A 22,186-nucleotide genomic window follows, 5' to 3' on the forward strand; every position below is an offset into this window, starting at 1 on the left:
CCTAGACATCTGAAGTAAGGAGATGGGGGGGGGGGACTTTTAACAGGCTAATCAGCTCTTCTAACACAAAGTGCTCTTGCCTCCTTACACACACACACACACACACACATCCTCCCATTTCTTTCATGGAGCCTGTCACTGGCAATTCCCAAAGCAGCAGATTCCCATAGAAAGAAGAAGTCTTTCCAGACCTAACGATTGCATACCTGCATTCAAAGCCTATTACCCCTTTACATTAGCAAAGACATTTTACATCCTCTGTATTCAGTCCTTGTATCAGAGACTTAACATAACCAGAGGAATAATATCTTCACTCATGTCCCTATACTATTTAATGTCACTCAGCAGGTCACTGTTATTTAGGGAATTTAGCACATTGAAGGGTAAGTAGACACCCACAAGAAAGGGTTGTATGGGACCAGATTTGCATTTTTGTATTTCTAGATATTACAAATTATTATTCACAAATAAAGGTGCAGACAAGGTGTTCCACTATAAAGGAATTCCAGTTAAAATAGTAAACATTCTTTTGTTTAAGGTATGCAGCAGAATCTGCTCTAGGGTTTAAAAAAATAAAAGCCAAGGCACTTAGAGGCAGCACTTGACACTTGGGATGCAATATAAATGGTAATAGATGCCTGACATGAATGTAGCTGCAAAATTCATTATGCAGCAGTGTTCTGATGTGTATTTGCCCAAAGAAGTGGATGCCCAAGAGCTTTGTCCCTTGCTGTGGACACAGAAAACTGCATTTCAGACACGGGCAAGAAAATAATTTGGCAACAAACTTTACATAATGCTATAAAGATTTCAACAATCAGCTCTGCTGCTAAGAGCTAAAGGCGAATCTCCCTCTGCAACCCTAACAGCAGAATATTTTGACATACTGATCTATGTACATTTCTGCTGAGTGCCATACAAATGTCACATAACCAGGTGCTGGGTTACAGCAATATAGAGAAGGAGACATTGCCTTTTATTCTTCTCTCCCTCTACTGAGATACTGATGTTATGCTGCACCATTCTCCTCCAGCCAGCAGGGGGAGTGCTAAAGCCAAGCAAGCTCATAGACTTCTATGCAGAGTGCTAAAAATCCTCTGAGTTGGCATTTGAGATGGCAGCCATATAATGTGGCCAAATTACTGCTTACACTACAGATCCTAACAGGCACTGTGCAGGAAGTGTGAGAGATGAATCTTATTAAACCACCCAGCAAAGTGCTTTCTCTTGGCACTAAAAGAATTAGAGAGAGAGCACCTCTATCTGAATGTTCACCTACCAGCGGGAGAACATACCAGTGGAGATCCAGAGTGGGAGAAAAGACACCTGGGGGGGCAGCGCAGCAGTGCCCACATCACAGCACCTACACACCTGCTGCAGGGAGACTAGAGTATCAACTCACCCTCTGCATCTCACCGCTGATCACCGGAGGTCTTCAGGGAGAGACTGAGGGGGGCCCCCTTCTACAGTGAGAAGTCACTGCAGGGACTGATGAGAGATTTTGCCCATTGCTGATACTGCTGGCAGGAACTGAGCCTTAGAGCAGAACACCAACTGTACCCAATCCATACTGCACCCATAGTGCACTCTATATCACACTTCTACTAAATCTAGACTGCACCTATAACAACCTATATCTGCAATATACCGAACCTTTAGTGCGCCTTTACCTGTACCTACCTTACACATGTGTCAAGACTATACCATACCTATACTGTATTCAGGTTAATTGTAACTGTGTATCAACCTTTCTAATGGGCCCCAATGATAGCTGGCAAAAGAACTTCTCAAAGCACTGTCCTTCCCATAATAATTATTCTCCAAGTCCCCTTAGTTCCCCTGCCCTTACTATCCTCCTTTTTTTTGGACAGTGCATTCCCAATCGGTTTAGGACAAGCATTACCGCCATAAATGCGCTCTGGCAGTATAGTTGCAGCACTCGCTAGATTAAACTTCACTACTGCTGCACTTGAGGTGGCCTTGTTATTGTTTATGTTGATCAGGAAACCAAATGTGATCTTATGCTTAGTCCTTACTGTTAATCACTTTGTAAGCTAAATTTCTGTGCTTGCCTAATTACCAACCATACTGGGCAACAATATATTAAGTTTGACTTTACTACGTGGTGTGGTGCCGGTTTTCTTTGATATAGTGCTACTACTGGGTCCCAAGCATTCACATAATTGAATTCCTGTGATATTGTATGTTTGTACACTCAACCTGGTGTGTAAGAGGGGCTGAGGTTTTTGGAAAAAGGTTGCGGCAAAGAACAGAGAACCCATCCTACTCAGCGGTTCCTACAGGGGTAGAGTTACTACCACTATATCTGTAAAAAACTAAAATAAAAATAAAAACAAGTATGCATTTGTCTGCAATTGTCCACCACCAAATCGGAAAGACCAGGGGAGGCAATAACACTGAGATGCAGCATTATAATTCAGTCACAGTACCGGGAAAATAACTTTTTGCTGCTTTACATAATACTCAATCCTAAAATCTTAGAGATAAGATTGAATACAGGAGGCCAAAATTTAGATAGCTGTGGGCAAGACCATAAAGTATGCATTAGAGTCCCCGGGCCCCCGCAGTCAGGATATACAGCATTTCCCTCCCAAAAAAATGATAATCGATGCAGTGGTAGGTACCAGCGAATCAATTTTTTTCCGGCCATTTACCATAGGTTTACACATTGGAAAGTGTATGTAGTGGTCAAGTATTGAGCTACTTGCCCAGGTAAAAAAGTAAACCAACTTTAAGTGTTTCTTAATAGGTGGGCAATTTGCATTGGGAGGGAGATAATATTCTAGCTGTAATGCTCAAAAGGTTTTCAGGGCTGGACCAACGTATAAATTGTCTAAGGGAAGTATACCCTTAGCACACCAGGATGTAAGATTAAGGTCTGGTATTAGAAGTTATAAGGTAGCAAATGGGAATATTAAAAGGAGTTTGTTTATGACTAGTAGGTAAGGCTTTGCAAAAGTTGGTCCAGACCATTTCTGGTTGAAAGATGTTTTTATTGGATGAAGGGGGTATGAACTGAAAACAGCCCAGGGACCATTGTACATTTAATCCCCACTAAAACCAATGGACTGTAGGAGTAATTATGAAGGGGATGAAACACAATGGTGACTAGTAGCAGGAAAGAAGAGAGAGAATTGGTAACTAGTTGTAGGAGTATAAAGGGAGAGGGTAGATAGCAGTGGTGATTGGTAGTGGGTGCAAGAAGAAAAAGAGATGTGATCAATATTGGTGGAAACATGAATGGAGGAGGTGAAGAGCAACAGTGATTGGTAGCAGTAATGGGTTATACACAATCCTTTTTTTAATAACAGATTGACTGAGACACAACAGCAGTGCCATTGGCTCCCGCTGCTGTCAATAAAACTCAGATAGCCAATGAGGAGAGAGGGGTGGGGCCTTGGTGTGGCTCTGTGTCTGAATGGACACACAGATCAGCGGCTCGGCTTGGGTGCCCCCATAGCAAGCAGCTTGCTGTAAGAGGCACTCAAAAGGAGGGAGGAGCTCTAGCCAGTAACCCAAGAAAAGGAGAATGGGGGATGTCCTGTGCAAAACCCTTACACAGAGCAGATAAGTATACTATGTTTGTTATTTTAATAGAAAAAAAATGAGACTTTACAATCCCTTTAAAGTGGAGGTTCACCCGGAAATGACAATTTTTAAGATTAGATTCATGCTCATTTTGTCAAGGGGAATCGGGTAGTTTTTTTTAAATCAAAGCCGTACTTACCGTTTTAGAGATACATCTTCTTTGCCGCTTCCAGGCATGGGCTGCGGGACTGTGCGTTCCTTCTTGATTGACAGTCTTCCGACAGTCGCATCTATCGCGTCACGATTTTCCGACAGTAGCCAAACGTCAGTGCGCAGGCGCCGTATAGAGCTGCACCGACGTTCGGCTTCTTTCGGCTACTTGTGACGCGATAGATGCGACCGTCGGAAGCCTGTCGGAAGACTGTCAATCAAGAAGGAATGCCCAGTCCCGAAGACCATACCCGGAAGCGGCGGAGAAGATCGCTCTCTAAAACGGTAAGTACTGCTTTGTTTTTAAAAAAAATTGCCGATTCCCCTAGACAAAATGAGCATGAATCTAATCTTAAATTTTTTTTTTAGGGTGAACTCCCGCTTTAATAATTCATCATCACTATAAAGAATACATGTGCACTTTAACTGCTAGCACATGCAGCAAAGCATTATCACTTTAACAGCCTGAAAACACACAGCTTTATTTTTTGAGCCTATACAGTACTCATCTTCAAATATCATTTATATTAATTGTTTTAAATGTATTGCTTTCATCTACAGAATACAGCATTCTCTGGACATAGCTTATTTACTTTGACGAGTGTTTAATAAACCGGTGAGTTTCTTGCTACGCATAGTCAAAGGGAAGGCATCAAGGTAAATATTCAAACAGGTAGGTATAAAGGGAAAAGGCTTGCAACTGAATATTTGTCTTCCAGGTTTCTCACTTATTTTTAAGAGAGTGTACAGCAAGATTCTTCTCATGACTGTAAGCACTGCCATAGCAACAAGGATAGCAGAGGCAGCCATCTATACTGGGCCTTGGGGGCCCAGCCCTGACCCTGATTCTCGAACGCTTGTCTCTTTTCCCCTTCATTGCACCAATAGAAACATTATAGCAACATGTCTATTTGCTAAAAGAGCCTTTCAGGCCCACAAGCTTCCGTGTTGGATAGATTTGTGAGCCATATTAATTACTATTAAAGATATTTTGAAATAATATGTTAAGGGGCCTTTGCTAAAATAATGCACGGGGTCCATTAGAATTTAGCTATGCCTCTGAAAATAAGATAATATTTGTCACCCAGATATATCTGCTGCAGCTAGTAACACTCAGGGCCGGCGCTAGCGCAAGGCAACATGGGCACTTGCCTTACGGCGCCAGCGCCGGCCCTGGGAACAGGGCGGAAAATTGACTGGGTCACCGCCGCCGGGACAGTCGCTCGCCCTTAGAGAGTCGCCTGCCCAGAGAGAGTGTGCCGCTGCACCTGCTGGCGGCATCTGAAGGAGGACTCGATCTCGGAGTAAGCCCCCCCCCCCGCGCAGCGGCGCTGACCTGCGTGCAGTGAGTCAGTGTGTATGTGAGTCGGCTACACGGCGGCGCCTACGCTAGTGACACCCATTCTTCAATGACGCTCCAAAATAAAAAAACAACCTGGTAAGTATTACTCCCTGTTTTTTTTTTAAAGAGGCGATGGGAGATAGTGGTATGGATGTCCGGGGGGGGGGGGGCTCTGCTGGCACCCATGGATGTCGGGGGGGGGCTCTGCTAGCACCCATGGATGTCCAAGGGAGGGGGGGCTTTGCTGGCTCCCATGGATATACACAGGGGTCTTTGCTGGGGGGGGCTCTGCTGGCACCCATGGATGTCCAGGGGGGGCTTTGCTGGCTCCCATGGATGTCCGGGGGCTTTGCTGGCTCCCATGGGTGTCCGGGGGGGCTCTGTTGGCTCCCATGGGTGTCCGGGGGGGTTCTGCTGGCCCCCATGGATGTCGAGGGGGGCTCTGCAGGCTCCCATGAATGTTCAGGGGGGTCTCTGCTGGGCATAAATGGGTTTAGAAGGAAATTTTGCTGGGAACGCATGGATATAAAAGGGGACTCTTTTTGGCACACCACAATGTAAAACGGTTTTATTTATTTGTAGCCCTACCCCCAGATAGGGTGACCACATTTCCATACAGCCATTCAGGGACACCCCCCCTCCCCAGCAAGCATTGGTCAGTGACATCACAAGGAGGCAGTGAGACCATATGACGTTGCCGAGAGGCCCCGCCACTTACCTATTTAAGCAATTGTTTAATGTATGTTAGCCCAACATTGCAGCTGTAGGCGGCCACTTAGATTATATTTGGTCCAAGGGCACAATGTTTTTTATACTGTAGCTAACCTTAAAAGCAAAACATTTGTTCATCTGCTACCTCAAAGTCCTGCCCAACATCAACACTGAGAATTATTTTACAGGCTTTTCCTATATTATAACTCCCACTCATGTCCACCTAAAATTCTCACATAAATACATGAAACTGCAGACAGCATCAAATTATAGAAATCATTTAACATGGTAATTACATGAGATAAAAGTGCTGGTGGGAGGTAAAAATGTGAACACGGATGACACGGCTAGTAAACCATTTGACATTGTTGCATCACACCCTGGGATCTATTACCGTGGAGTATATGTTCAATGTACAGCTTAAAGGCTATTAAATGACTACTAATCTTCTTGCTGACAAAGTGGAAGAGTTGTGGGTGTAGCAATTATATCCTGAGCAGCTACTGGAATCATCTGTTCAATAAATCCACTGTCATGTATCTATTTGAACCGTTTCTACAAAATGGCACAAGGGCCATTACTTTGTAGAATGCATTGCAGCACAAGAATGCATTGAGGTAATGAATTTCTACATTGTAAAACTAAAACATTGCAAGGCCTGATAGTTGTGCAAAAAAGCTTACCAAACCTTAAATAGAACATTACAATATGCAACTCAAAAGCTGAAGAGAACTGTCACATAGTGCTGAACAGCAAACTGTAGGCTTGGGAAGAGGTATCTTAACCGATTAAGGACCGCCTCACACCGATATACGTTTTGTAGAGCGGCACGGCTGGGCATCAGCACGTACAGGTACGCAGTTCTTTAAGAGTCCAGCCGTGGGTCGCGCGCGCGTCGTTGTCGGTGTGCTCGTGACCCGGTCCTGAGCTCTGTGATCGCGCCTGCGGGACCCACGGACCCGATCGCCGCCGGTCTCCCGTGATCGGGTCACAGAGCGGAAGAACGGGGAGGGGTAAGTGTAAACAAACCTCTCCCCGTGCTTCCTAGTGAGCCTGTCACTGATCGTCTGTTCCCTGTCATAGGGAACGACGATCAGTGATGTCACACGCCAAGTTACATCCCCCTAGAGTTAGAAACACACATTAGGTCCCACTTAACCCCTTCAGCGCCCCCTACAGGTTAACCACTTCACTGCCAGTGTCATTTTCACAGTAATCAGTGCATTTTTTATAGCACTGATCACTGTAAAAATGACAATGGTCCCAAAAAATGGTGTCAAAAGTGTCGGCCATAATGTCGCAGTCACGATAAAAATGTAAACATTCTAAAAAACACAGGGATGGGCACAGAGAACAATGCATCTTTGCCCACATACACAGTGCATTAGGTGTTGGGTGTTTCTGATGATAGACAGGCCATGTCACTTTATACAGGACAAAATCTCTTCAAGGTACCCACACAGCTCCAGCCATAGTATGACATGATTTACACATCACATCCTTAATGGATATTGATGTTGCAAGGAATCATTTTTATTTTTTTTTTTAAGGTTATCAACTTTTTTTTTCTACCTAATGGATTTGTGAACCTGAACTTATATGAATATCTTATTGAGGTCTTTGGAAGATGCATTTTGATGTTAAATTCTGCCATTTTTTTTAGGGCTAATAAGTAAACTACTGTCAACAAAGGCATACAAAGCTGCGCACTGCCATGAGGGATATTTACCAATGTAAAAAAAAAGAAAAGAAAAAACACACAGCAGGTAGAGGATCTATTCATGTGGCTTCATGGGCAATATTGAGAATACTCAACATAATTGGGGGACCTTAACCACTTCCATACAGGGCTGTTATACACACACCTCCATACCAGGCCTATTCTGGCACTTTTGAATAGAGAGAGCAGACTGCGCAAAGGACAAAACAATAACAAAGCTTCTGAACACTGAGGGTCAATAAGTCCTTGGTCAGAGTATGTAAAAAAAGCAGTGCAGCGCTACTAACAAAATGATGAAAGTCCAAAAAACAAATAATTAATCAAAATGAAGAGAGGATAAGGGTGACTTCTGGAACCTCAATAAAGGTGATCGGATGAAGACTCCTTATAAAACAGTCAAGTATCCTTAGATAGAAGTACAAACCGCTCACCTTAGCAGATGGACCTGTGGGTGAGCAGCAGGTCAAATGCGCTGTCCCTCTAATAAGGGGGTATTATAAGATGATAACGGTGCCTCCTCGGTCGATCCTTTTCTCCAAACCGACTTTCAGTGGCGGATGGTCATCTGGTATACTCTCATGTAGTTGAATGGCATGAAAAAGTATAAAGTAGACACATAGTGTTCTCCGTATAGTAACCAAAATGCAATAAATTTATTTAAAATAAAAGTACTCACAAAAGAGGCACTATATCCTAGTGCATAGAATATATCGATAAAATACCAAGTAGGTGGCTGTCCTGACATCAAAAATGGAAGCCCCCCGCACGCGTATCGTCCCAAGGTACAGGACTTCTTCCGCTGGCTGTCGTATCTTAGCTAGGTTTAAGTGTATCTCAGTTTGAGAATACACTTAAACTTAGGACGGCGCAGATTCCGAGTTAGGTCGGCGGATCTACTGATACTGAACTCTCTCTGAATCTAGCTATATATTTTAGTTGGATATCTGTCTGGATTTTCAGCTTTAACAAAGATATTATAAAGTTTGCTGATGCTTCGGAATTTTTATAGCTTACAGATTCCTGAATGGATTCATTCAACAGCTCTTCCCGTGATAGGTAATATACAAAGAAGAAGATGGATATGGTTTTTCCTGTAACTATAACTATAGACTCAATTCTACAAAGCATAATGCATGTGATATTTCCATTACTGCGCATTATTTGCTTTTATATGACTAAAATTGATTTTTCAGTTTACTGAAAGCATTAGAGTGTACGTGTTTTATTTGCCCCATGCATGATATTTTATTGAAATCCAAGGTATTCTGACTATGAAAGTCAATTCACAAAGTCCATTGTATGAGATAATGCTCATTCAAAACCGCTAGCTTCGGGCCAACGTTAACAGTTTAGATAAGGTGCTGTCTATTAAGTATTATGCGAATACTCAACACTTAAATGTCTATTACATGCAAAACAACAATTCCGCACATATGTAACCATGTTAAACATTTTAGGAGAAGATCATCCAGATATAAAAAGGAATGTCCATCATAATTATCTAAGCCTTATGTGTGAGAGTGTCTATAAACTGCAGTTAAAATTTCAGTAAATCCAAAACACATATAGCCGGATTCTCCGGCGTAGCGCATCTCATATGCGCTACGCCGACGTAACATAGAGAGGCAAGACCAGTATTCACAAAGCACTTTCTCCGTAAGTTGTGGCGGCGTAGCGTAAATTGGCCGGCGTAAGCCCGCCTAATTCAAAGTAGCAAGGAAGTGGGCGTGATGTAATAAAATGAAGCGTGACCCTATGTAAATGAAGGGCCGAACGAACGGCGCATGCGTGCGCATGCTCAGAATCACGTTGCATATCAACGTTTCGTCTCTAATGGGACTTAGTCACAGGATTAAGTCCCATTATAGACGAAACATTGGGAGGCGGCGTTCTGACGTCACCGCATCATGTGTGAGGACCCGGAAGAGACGGGTACACGCTACTGAAAGCCGGCCGGCTGATTTGTTTTTATGCTGTAAATCTACATGCTTGATGCAAGTGTGCATTCTCTTTTACCTATTAAATTGTATGAGAGATTTTACACTATGCGAGTCTTCATTGGTTCCTTTTTCATATCCTGGAGTGCTGCTACCCTTTGATTGATTGAGATACGGGTGAAGACTTGGCTTATTTAACCAGACGGATGTTACAATCACACTCCCATTGTGGATGATGGCTGTTTTCCTGCATCCCTGCTGTGTTTGATCTCTTTGAGATCTTTGGCTCTGGTAAGGGTCAGTGTTTGATGGTGGTGGAGGCTCTTGTTTCGTCATCTACTGCACCGTTTGTGGATCCTTTGCACTTTGGGCAGACTATTCTTATCTTTGTCTACTATTGGACTTTGCTATATTATTTTTTTACTTTTCAATTTTATATACCGTATTTATCGGCGTATACCGCGCACTTTTTTGCCCTGAAAATCAGGGCAAAATCGTGGGTGCGCAGTATACGCCGATACCCGCGCCGAGTTTTGAATACTGAGCCGACATATATCGAGCGCAGTACAGTCGGGCAGTCTCTGCTCCTTCCGCACTCACGTCCTGGACGTACAGGACGTCAGCGCGGGTAGCCGAGCATTGCCGACAATACACGAGTGTACTGCGCTCTGTATATGTCGGCGCAGTATTCAAACTCGGCGCGGGAAACGAGCGGGCAGGACGCGAGGACGCCGCAGAAGGACGCCCGACCCGCCGAAGAGGACACCCGACCCGCCGAAGAGGACACCCGACCCGCCGAAGACGGACGCCGGAGAAGACACCCGAAGCCGCAGAAGGACGCCGGACCTGACGAGGCCGCCGATGGACGCCGCACAAGACACCAAAACTGTAAGTACAAAAAAAACGAAAAAACTTTTTTTCCACAGGATTGGGGGCCACTTTAGGGGTGCGCGGTATACGCGGGAGCGCGTTATACCGTGATAAATACAATATATTTTTGTATATATTATAGACATTCACTGTATGCTACTTATTTTATTTTTATTGTGTCCATTTCAACATATTGGATAATAGGCAATTTGTCCTTGTTTGTATAGCGCGACTCCTTCCTTTTGGCTTACAACAATGCCATTAGTGCCACTGTGGGGTGGAATATAACAGGCGATATCAAACAGACTCCACTCGATATTCTCCGCTGTCTATATACATATTTTTTTTTACCAATCCACAACTGGAATAAATGTTTTTTTATTTAATATCTTCCTGTAATTCAGCTTTGATTTCCATTCACCTGACCCACTTATGAGTGTGTCATATGCCTACCTCACCCGCTTTATGCTGTGGTCCAACCCATCAGCAACTACGCCACTACAGCTCTGTGGGGACAGGCATCTGATACACCTAAAAAAATATAAAATACTAAATATCTTTCAGCTGAAGACTGGAGTCATCATTAGCAGGTCTGGTACTGTAAATACTATAACTTTTACAGGTTGGATTTTTTTTTAAAGCAACAGAGTCACTATAAATCTCTGTAAATGCCTTTACTTATCGGCAGACAACTTTAAATGAAAAATGTTCTATATTAAAATAACACACAAAACCATTGCATCTGCTAAGAGTCACAGAGGTGTCAGGAGGAAATCGAAATATTGACCAAGGATTATTTAATTTAGAGTGCATTAAAAATACAAATCTGCAATGATTTTTGCCATTGAAAATATATAGAGAGATTATCTGCTGTAACCAAATATAACTGTAAAATGTATTTATTATTAATAAAGAAAGTAAAAAAATATATATACAAATCTACACATATCTGCAAAACGATCTGCTAAGGAAAGGTTTAACGGGTTTAGACATAATAGTTGCATGCAGAGGAGGGATCAGCTCTGCTCATTTATTCCAAGCCACTTGCTGATGCACAGGGAATGCTTTCCTCTCAGCAGAAATGAGATGAGACAGTCAGGTGCTCTGTCACTTCAATTGGCAGAACAGGACTGCATGCAATTGAGAGAAATTTTAGCAGTGGGTACGGAAGGGGGAGGAGGAAGCTTATTTTTATACTATGCACAACACCCTCAAGAGTAAATCATTATGTTTCAGGATACCCAGTCCAAAATTAATGAGTAAACACTATTTTTTTATAAAAAAAAATTCAAATTATTATTTCACACACACTGTCTGAAAATTCATAAACAAACAAAAAAAATTGTAAAAAAACAAAAAAGTATGTCGGACAGCTGTGGCTAACTGTCCATCACCAAATGAAAGAAAATGAGGGCCAGATCCACATATAATTGGATAGGCGCAGCGTATCAGAGATACGCTACGCCGCCGTATCTTACCTGGCTTAAAGTCAAATCCAGGAAGATTTTGCGCCGTAAGTTACGGTGGCGTAGTGTATTTCTGGCGGCGGAATTCAAATCGGCGGGTAGGGGGCGTGATTCATTTAAATGAAGCGCGTCCCCGCGCCGATTGAACTGCGCATGCTCCGTTTCGAAATTTCCCGCCGTGCTTTGCGCGAAATGACATCGCAACGACGTCATTTTTTTAACTTAGACGTGACTTACGTCCATCCCTATTCACGGACGACTTACGCAAAAAAAAAAAAAATTCAAATTTCGACGCAGGAACGACGGCCATACTTTAACATGGCAAGTCTATCTATACGCCGCAAAATAGCAGCTTTAACTATACGCCGGAAAAAGCCGACTAGAGACGACGTAAGAGAATGCGACGGCTGCGCGTACGTTCAAGGATCGTCGGAAAAAGCTAATTTGCATACCGGACGCGGAAAACAACGCGAACTCCACCCAGTGGGCGCCGAAGTATTGCACCTACAATCCGAAGGCGTACGAAGCCGTACGCCTGTCGGATCGAACCCAGAAGCCGCTGTATCTTGGTTTGAGGATTCAAACTAAAGATACAACACGGGTAATTTGAAAGTAAGGCGGCGTATCAGTAGATACGCCGGCGTACTCGCTATGTGGATCTGGCCCATCTTCCTGTTCCAGTCTCATGGAAATCAATCTTTCCTTTGTAGTCTGGGAATTAGGATAGTAAAACAGAGCCATAAATCCTATATATATTAAAGGAATGGTTCGCCTTTACCAAAAAACTGCCTATGCAGGTAAGGGGCACCTGTAGATTAGATAATGCCCTTGCTATAGGTGTGGGCCATTTACTTACTGTACCCAAAGGCTGTCCCCGAAGCCTGGCCAAAAAAAAAACTGCCAGAGAAGGCATTATCCTATCTTACCTTGTTGCTAGGAGGTTGCTAAGACGCTCCCAGACACTGCTGCTCACCACTACCATTACAGAAGCAAACATTCAAACCCCCACACATCCAAGGTCCACTACCTCTTCTGTCACAGCATTACTGAGCTCGGATGCACTGCAACGGGGGAGAGAGCACATGTGAGGAGGATCATCATCTTTAGAGCTATATGACATGGATGGAACATGTAGACAGGTGGACATATAAGAGTGAGACAATGCTGATGACCAGTGTGTTTCTGCTTTCCCATTGCCAAATCAGCAGGGATGACGCCACTGTATTAACTACTTGAAGACCAGGCCTTTACATGTAAAAATCTGTATTTTTTTGCTAGAAAATTTGTTAGAACGCCCAAACATAATATATATTTTTAGGGCAGAGGCCCCAGAGAATAAAATTGGGTATTGCAAAATGTTATGAAGCCCTATAGAAATAAATACCATATATTTTTTTTATTCTTATTTATTTATTTTTTTAAACTGTACCTTTTAGTTTTTATCACTTTTATTGTTATCACAAGAAATGTAAGCATTTTGTGATAACAATAGGCAGTGACGTGTCCTCTTTACTGAGACATCTGAGGTCTATTAGACCCCAGATCACTCCTCAGCCTTTAAAAGCTTCAGATTATCCCAAGATCTGTATGATCCAATGCTTTTTCAAACCAATAATGGTTTGTTTACAAAAGGAACCGTAAGTGACAAATACCTGTCGCTTCTGGTTTCTTAGACCATAGAGATGATTGGCACCATTCCAATCCCTGATCAGCTCTATGGTCAGCTGGCTGCAGTCCCAGGTTGCTAGTAGGACAAAAGAGCCCAGGAAAACAGAGAAGGGCTCTTGCAGCTTGTAAAAGCAATCCGGTGGCTATTTAGCTGCAGGATTGCTTTTACAAGGAAGAGATTCGCTGCCTGAAAAAAATATTACCAGGATGATGTCCGGAGCTGCAGGCATCATTCCAGTATAACCACTGAAGGTCAGGCAACGTACGAGTAGGTCACCCGTAGGCAAGTGGTTAAAGCAGTAGTAAACACTGTTGTAAAACAAACAAAAACTATTTTGTAAATTACAAAAATGGTCCCTTACCTATAGGTACAACTGAAATGGCAGAAATAACTAACACTATAATTCTAACAGAGAAATAGGTGTCACTGGCCGGCCTGTGCTCCCTGGCAGAGGTGTATTAAACACAAGAGTGGCTGAACAAAATTACAAATTCTCAAGGAGAACAATTGACTTACACTGTATGGGAAAGGCACAGCGTATCAGAGATACGCTACGCCGCCGTATCTTACCTGGCTCTAAGTCGAATCCAGGAAGATTTTGCGCCGTAAGTTACGGCGGCGTAGTGTATTTCTCGGCGCGTAATTCAAATCGGCGGGTAGGGGGCGTGATTCATTTAAATGAAGCGCGTCCCCACGCCGATTGAACTGCGCATTCTCCGTTTTGAAATTTCCCGCCGTGCTTTGCGCGAAATGACGTCGCAACAACGTAATTTTTTTAACTTAGACGTGACTTACGTCCATCCCTATTCACGGACGACTTGCGCAAAAAAAAAAATTCAAAATTCGATGCGGGAACGACGGCCATAACATGGCAAGTCTATCTATACGCCACAAAATAGCAGCTTTAACTATACGCCGGAAAAAGCCGACTAGAGACAACGTAAGAGAATGCGATGACCGAGCGTACGTTCGTGGATCGTCGGAAAAAGCTCATTTGCATACCCGACACTGAAAACGATGCGAACTCCACCCAGCGGGCGCATCTAAGATCCGAAGGCGTACAAAGCGATTCAAACTAAAGATACGACACGGGAAATTTGAAAGTACGCCGGTGTATCAGTAGATACGCCGGCGTACTTGCTCTGTGAATCTGGCCCTATGTATTTTGCATTTGTATCCCTAATTCAGAATTTAATTAACATCTCTCTCTTCTCTCTCTGTGTGACAGGTGGGGAGCAATTTTCATTGAAATGATGATACATTTATCAGTGCAGCGATTTTCAAAAAAATATAAAAATCAACGTGAGGGATTTTGCAACAGATGTCACCCTAAGGAAATCAAACATGATGTTGACGCAAAATAGCTTCTTTGAATGTGACTGTTGCAATTGGAAACTTCCCTTCTCTCAATACACATTTCCTCTTATCAAATACTAATACACCTGGGGAAAACTTCAGATTTCACAGCTACCAGTCAGTACTAATATGAGTTTAATATGAGATTTACTATAATCTTCTTTTTAGGTATTATAATGTATGACTGCCATTTTGGTCCACAAGAAAAAACAAGCGTGCCCAAGCCCAACTCTATAGCCAAGCTTTTATTCTCCCACTGCCATTATAATTTAATATGTAGTGTGTAATAATTGTTTCCTGCAGAGTATATGAGCCAACTTCAGTATTACAAGACATTTGGGTGAATACAGATTATGTTTTCAGCTGCCAGCACAACTTGTAAAGAATGCAACTGGGAGCTGAGATTAATATACTACAGGGCTCCCATGGAGAACAATGGCTCCCTGAAGGGACGACACACTGCCTACTTTCCAGGAATAAATGAAGCACAGTACAATCTGATTTCTGAAGCAGGTCTAGAAATAGTAAGTGTATGTGAGGCTAGTAACGAGATTCAAACAAATAATTCCTGATTTTATAGGTTTGTCTATTTATTTTTTGCTTGGTGTAAAAAAAAAAAAAAAAAAAAAATCACCTGCAAATACTAATGTTTTATACGTATGGTGCTTCATTCTATTGTATCCAGGGTTCTCTAGCTAAATGTAGTCTTTTTTTTTTACGGCAGAGGTGTGACCCTTTGTGGCCCTTGCTCTTCAACCCTTTGAAGAGCAAGGGCCACTTAAGCAACTTGGTAACTGGTTGCGGGCCACAATGAGTGGAGCAGGCGGATGACAGGTCCGTGTCCACTCTGCATATGCAGAGCAGACATGGACACAGCCCACTCTACTCTATTGGCCCCCCTATGATCTGCCCAGATAGAAGGGGACGGATCCCCCCTCTTCTGTTTTTTTAGCAGGTCGGATTCAAGTCCGTTTACATTTGATGCTCCATAGAGGTGAACGGAGGGTCCGATTGGGTTGGACCAATCGTATCAAAGGGGCCTAAGACTGTTTTCACACTGATGCCCTGTGGTTTACCCACACCAAAGGTAGAGCGCAGTGCACCTGTGGCTTTCATGCGGGTTAGCTGCACTTTGCCATAGACGTCTATTATATCATGCATGTGTGGTGCACCAAACCCGCAGGTAATAACAGAAGTCTATGGCTCAGTGCAGGTAACCCGCGGGTGTTCTGTACTGCATCTGCGGATCAGTTTGAAAGCAGCCCAGTAACCACTGCAGAACAGAGATGCCCATATAAACTGCGATTTTAGTAATAATCTTACCTTTAATAACAGTCTGCCATTCAGGTATCACTGCCTGTTGCTGTCCCAGGGGGAGTGCATTTGGTATCACTCCACCTGTGACAGGAGTCGGCACTATATAGAAAGCGTTGGCTTATGCAACTCTGATCTGCAGCCGCTTGCTTTCTCAACCACAGGATTCATTCACAACACTGATACTCTGGGATGGCGGGTTGGCAACCCACGATCTGGGCTTGGCAAATCCACCATCCCAGAGCAGGAGGTCGCGGGACAAATCGGAGGGCTCCGCTGGCCACATGTGGCCCCCGGGCCAGTGGTTGGGCACCCCTGATCTACAGTATGTTCCTAAAAGAGCTGTGTAGAATTCCCCCTAATCTACGCATTCCTCCTATGCAAGGATGCCTGGCAGCTCCAAAACTGAGTGTGAGCGTCTATAAACGTGCCGAAGAATTAATGAGCCATATGCAGTGTTATTATGACATTGAGTTAAGGCAATGATGGACTTGAATTTAAAGAAGATGGGCATTTTTTCCCCTATTCCACCAAGTGATTAAAAAACCTCACTGCTATGAACACATTTGGACCTTGTATACACAGGCGTTTAGTAGTCATGTTTCAAATATAACTACAATAGAGTTTAGAAGACCTTCAAGAGCTAAAAAGCTAGTTAAATCTATTAGTAATTACATCCATATATCTTTCATTCATAGGGTCACCAGTACATGAAGAATTTAAATATTGTCAAACTTTTCACAGAATCAGTTTCTTGGTTATAATTCAAAATGATGTTGTGTTTAAATTAGGTTTACCTTACACAAAGTGATGTCAGGTCTAAGAATTTGAATAATTAAAGAGCTTATCTATCAGCAATGGATAACTGGTGGTTCTAAATCAAGTGCCGACTAACTTGCCTATTAGCGAGACCTAACAAAACTCTAATGCCTAGTACACACGACCGTTTTTTCCGTTAGATTTAAAAAACAACGGTTTTCCCGTCCTCTCAGCCTGCCTTGCATACACACGTTTAGACAAAAGTCCAAAGCGCGGTGACGTACAACACGTACGACGGCACTATAAAGGGGAAGTTCCATTCCAACTGTGCCACCTTTTGGGCTGCTTTTGCTGATCCTTGTGTTAGTAAAAGTTTGGTGAGAGACAATTCACGCTTTTCAGCGTGACAAATGTGATATCTCCATTACGAATTAGTTTCACCAGAAAAAGCGCTTCCGTCTCATTTTCTTTGCCCGTCGGAAAACCTGCTTTCTTTTTTTGTTCTTTTTTTGTCCGGCAGTTTTCCCATCGGAAAAAATACGATGGAGCATACACACGGCTGGGATTCCAGACGAAAAGCTCTCATAGGAGTTTTCCCTTCGGAAAAAACGGTCAGTGATATCAGCCAATTTATTTTTAGTCTGCATCTAGTAATTGACTAATGGGAAAAGTCCTGGTTTGCTTTGTCAACTGTCAGTATACTGTCTTAAGAGGTGACCTCAGAGGCACAGAATCAAGGGACACAGAAGAGACTTCTCAACTTACATAGGTAAAAAGTTGGTAAATTTTGGGTGTCTATACTTAAAGCAGAGCTTCACCCAAAAGGTGGGAGCGGGTACCCAAGTTCTCCTCTTTCCATTTCACAGACCCCAGAAGACTGCGGGACCAGTCACAAAGCGCGGCTCGCACATGTACAGCTGACAGCCGACTGTGAAGTAGCAAGCAACACACCGGCTGCCCACAATTAAGGTGCAGATGCCGGGAACCCAAAGGCTAATGAAGAACTTATTCAGGTGAGGAAGGTGCTAAGGGCCAGATCCACAAAAGGGATACACAGGCGTATCTACTGATACGCCGTCGTATCCCTGTTTCTATCTATGCGGCTGATTCACAGAATCAGTTACGCATAGATATTCCTAAGATCCGGCAGGTGTAATACTTTTACACTGTCGGATCTTAGGATGCAGTACCTTGGCCACCGCTGGGGGCATTTCTCGTCGAAATTCCGTGTTGGGTATGCAAATTAGCACTTACGGAGATCCACAAAGCTTTTTTCCTTCGTTTTTTTTCTGTAAGTGTTAGTTTGCCGTCGCAAAATTAGGGCTACTTTTACAAAGTGTAAACTTAGTACACCATGTAAAAGTAGACCCTTCTTTCCCGCGTCGCTGTCAAATTTTTTTTTTTATTATTTTTTTTTCCCACCGCAACTCTTTTTTTTTCTTTTACGCCCGTCGCGATTCTCAAAACTCGGCGCAACGTAACTTCACGCAAAGCACGTCGGGAAAATGATGTTGGGAGCATGCGCAGTACGTCCGGCGCGAGAGCGCGCCTAATTTAAATGGGACTCGCCCCATTAGATTGGGCACGCCTTGCGCCGGACGGATTTAAGTTACACCGCTGCAAATTTCTAGGTAAGTGCTTTGTGGATCGGGCACTTAGGTAGAAATTTTGCGCGGTGTAACTTAAATCCGAATATTTAAGTTGCGCCGGCTGTACGTGGATCTGGCCCTAAATGCCTGGACAAGTAAAGCCTGGTACACACTGGCTTAATATCAGCAGTATTATCCGGTTCAATAGAAGGAGCCCAAACGGCCAGCTTCTGTTGAATAGGCATGCTGGAAAACAAGCATCAGATCGACATTCAATCAGCGCTGGCAACCAATTGCTGCAAGCGCTGACCAGTGAGTTTTGGCAGGGGGGGGGTTAGTGCAGCCCCCCCCCCATCAGAACACAATAGCTCAGCGGGAAGATCACCTGTACAAACATCAGATAGTTAGTACATCTAGCTCCTCATTTTTTCCCTTTAGGCTGCTGGGTCGAACAAAAATAAAATGGATAGTGTGTACAAGGCTTAAGTGTCCCGTTATTAAAAGTCACCAGCTGCAGAATTTGGGTCATTTTCTTTTTACCCTTTTGTCTCCTTGCCAAGGTAACAGCTATGCTTAGTTCTTCCAAATCCTCCTACCTACAGACTCTACATGCAGGATAGGTATAGAGTAAATGTAGGACGTGTGTAGACATTACACTGAACCATATTAGATACCAATACCTCATGTATAAAACCAAGTGCAATTTCTGCCTTACCTGTAATGACATTTACTAATTATGGTAGGTTGTTTATGCCAAATTACAAGTCCATATAATAAAACAATAATGCCGCATACACACAACCGTTATTCATGTCATGGAAGAAAACATTTGCTCGAGCAAAGCGCAGTGACGTACGACAACACGTATGACGGCACTATAAAGGGGAAGTTCCATTCGAATGGCGCCACCCTTTGGGCTGCTTTTGCTGATTTCGTGTTACCGCGTGTTAGTAAAAGTTTGGTGTGAGACCATTCTCGCTTTTCAGTCTTCGTGTTTAAGTCTATTACAGCGTGATGAATGTGCCATCTCCATTACGAACGCTAGTTTTACCAGAACGAGCGCTCCTGCTCTCATAACTTTCTTCTGAGCATGCGCGTTTTCCCCCCTTGTTAAAGCGTACACACGACCGTTTTTCACAATGAGAATAACGACGAGGTGAAAAACGACACGGAAAAATAGAGCAGGTTCTAAATTTTTAACGTCCATTTTTCTCGTCTAGAAAAATGCTCTGGAGCCTACACACAACCGTTTTTCACGACGAATTAAAAAAATTGCATTTTTCTCTTCATGAAAAACGGTCGTATGTACGCGGCATAACAGATTAAGAAAATGTGCATATGAGGGTTAACACCAATGTGGTTACAGGACTTCTGAATCTTCATATTAATTAATATGTGAAAAACACATCAGAGAAAAAGTCATTCTCACGTATCTAGGATACTTAGACACCAGGCCTGGCAAAGTATACAAAGGATAAGGAAACACAACAAATCATCTTTGTCATTTCAGATAATAAATTCACATCTAGCACACATGCTATTATTATAAATATAATATGTTCTTTTTAATCCTTTGTGAGGTGTACTTATCACAATAGATGATCATTGTTCGGTTTGTCTGGGATGTATGTTCAATGATTGACAGAAACCAATTGATATGCTATTCCATGGTTTTATTTTCTGTAGAACTGTCATATTTCTTTTGCATTTAGATTGCTCTGCATATCATTTTAGTGTATTTTAATCACAGGAATAAGGTTTCATTTAATTTTTTTTTCAGATGTGCTAATTTTATTCTTTAGAAAAAGCCCAACTGAAACGCCATCAGCATCTGCAAAGAAAGGGTGGAAACAGAATGTGTATGTGATGGTTTTAGCATGTTTGAGGTGTGAACATAACCATTGCCCTTCCTGTTTTAGAAATGACTATACATTTAAATCAACTTGTGGCTGATTTACTAAAGGAAAAATGTGTTTACCTTATAAGGAAATGTTCACTCTGCACATGAATTTTCCCATATGTTAGTGAATAAAGTGAAGACTTCCATCATGATGATAGATGACTTCCATCATCCAATAACATGCAAGTGAAAATACAACTTTTTTGGTCTTCCTGGAATGTGATTTGTGTATTATTTGCACAGTGAATTTTCACTACATTCACTAAAGTGATTTTAAAACTTAAAGCGGATCTCCCACGCAAAATCGTTTTTTTTAAAATGGTATTTTTAAATGTGTAAAAGCACTGCTGTGCTAAACTCACGTTTCCGGTGTCCCCCCGCCGCTCCGCTGTAATATTGTCCCCAATAAATAGTTATATTCTGTGTTTTCCTGCCGTTGCCATCTTAGCTATGGGCGTTGGATTCCCATAGGCAGGCACTTCCTATTTGCGGTGGATGCTGTCCTAGCATCCACCGCTCGATCTCGCGCATGCGCACTGGCTATGGTGACCAGCGGCGTGAGCGAAGTCGCGCGATGTTTTCTAACAGAGAGACAGATATTATAATTAGGGAGCTCTGACACAGGCTCCCAGCAGACACAGCGCGGCACAGGAAACTGGAGAAAACCCGTCGGAAACCCGAGGGGGGGCAGACCGGAAGCCTGGCTGATTAATAAGGTTCAAGAATACTAAATTTAATGAAAATAGCCGATTCATCATTGTTTAGGAGCAGTATGAATATGGAGCTGCAGTTGAATTGAGGGTGGAGATCCGCTTTAATTATTATTATTTTTTGTTAAATAACAAATGTTACACTTACCTGAGCAATGGTTATGGTTCAGATTATTTTAAACGGACGTAGATCTACATTGCTGGGTGACATGATTGACAATGGATGTACATCGTGGGACTTTTTTTTTTTAAAAACTATACTTTTTATTTACACAATACTTTTTTATGAATGCGTAGGGATACTATGTACCCCTAATTCATGTACATGGGTAAAGGGCAGTATCGAGGTGCCCCCGTTTTGTTATGGGCAGCTTCCAGATTCAAATAAACCCTCCACCTGCAGACAACCACTGGGCCTGGGTTTGAGGAGAGGGTGGGGGGGTGCATGCTTAGATAAGGGTCTGGCGTGAATTTTTGAAGGACCATGCTTTTATTTTATTGATTTTTTTATTGATTTGTGATTCCCGCTTATATTCCTTAGTATACCCAAAGGGACCTCAAACAGTTTTTTTTGTAAGGGTTCCCCAAAGCCCTGTACACACGATCGGTCCATCCGATGAGAACGGTCTGATGGACCGTTTTTATCGGTTAAATGATGAAGCTGACTGATGGTCCGTCGTGCCTACACACCATCGGTTAAAAAAACGATCGTGTCAGAACGCGGTGACGTAGAACACAACGACGTGCTGAAAAAAAGTTCAATGCTTCCAAGCATGCGTCGACTTGATTCTGAGCATGCGTGGATTTTTAACCGATGGTTGTGCCTACTAACGATCATTTTTTTCCTATCGGTTAGGAATCCATAGGTTCAATTTAAAATGTGGCTTTTTTTTAACCGATGGATAAATAACCGATGGCGCCCACACACGATCGGTTTGGACCGATGAAAACGGTCCATCAGACCGTTCTCATCGGTTTAACCAATCGTGTGTACGCGGCCTTAGAATTACATAGTTCATGTTCTATGTCCATTACACAGATTAAAAACTTCACAGGCAGAATTGAGTTTTGAATTTTTAATGTT

The 22,186-nt window shown here is 42.8% G+C and overlaps 1 protein-coding gene and 1 long non-coding RNA gene across 4 annotated transcripts in view; one reads left to right on the top strand and one right to left on the bottom strand.

The window, feature by feature from the left end:
• Positions 1–4,426, top strand: part of LOC120920933 — a 181,878-nt gene extending 177,452 nt beyond the window's left edge. The window contains exon 3 of the long non-coding RNA XR_005744806.1: positions 4,321–4,426. This is a non-coding gene — a long non-coding RNA (uncharacterized LOC120920933). The remainder of the gene's footprint in view (positions 1–4,320) is intronic.
• SLC8A3 (solute carrier family 8 member A3) overlaps positions 1–22,186 on the bottom strand; it is a 319,194-nt gene that overhangs the window by 152,641 nt on the left and 144,367 nt on the right. The window lies entirely within an intron of this gene.

This window comes from Rana temporaria, chromosome 13, assembly GCF_905171775.1.
Source record: "Rana temporaria chromosome 13, aRanTem1.1, whole genome shotgun sequence".
In the NCBI taxonomy this organism is placed as follows: domain Eukaryota; kingdom Metazoa; phylum Chordata; class Amphibia; order Anura; family Ranidae; genus Rana; species Rana temporaria.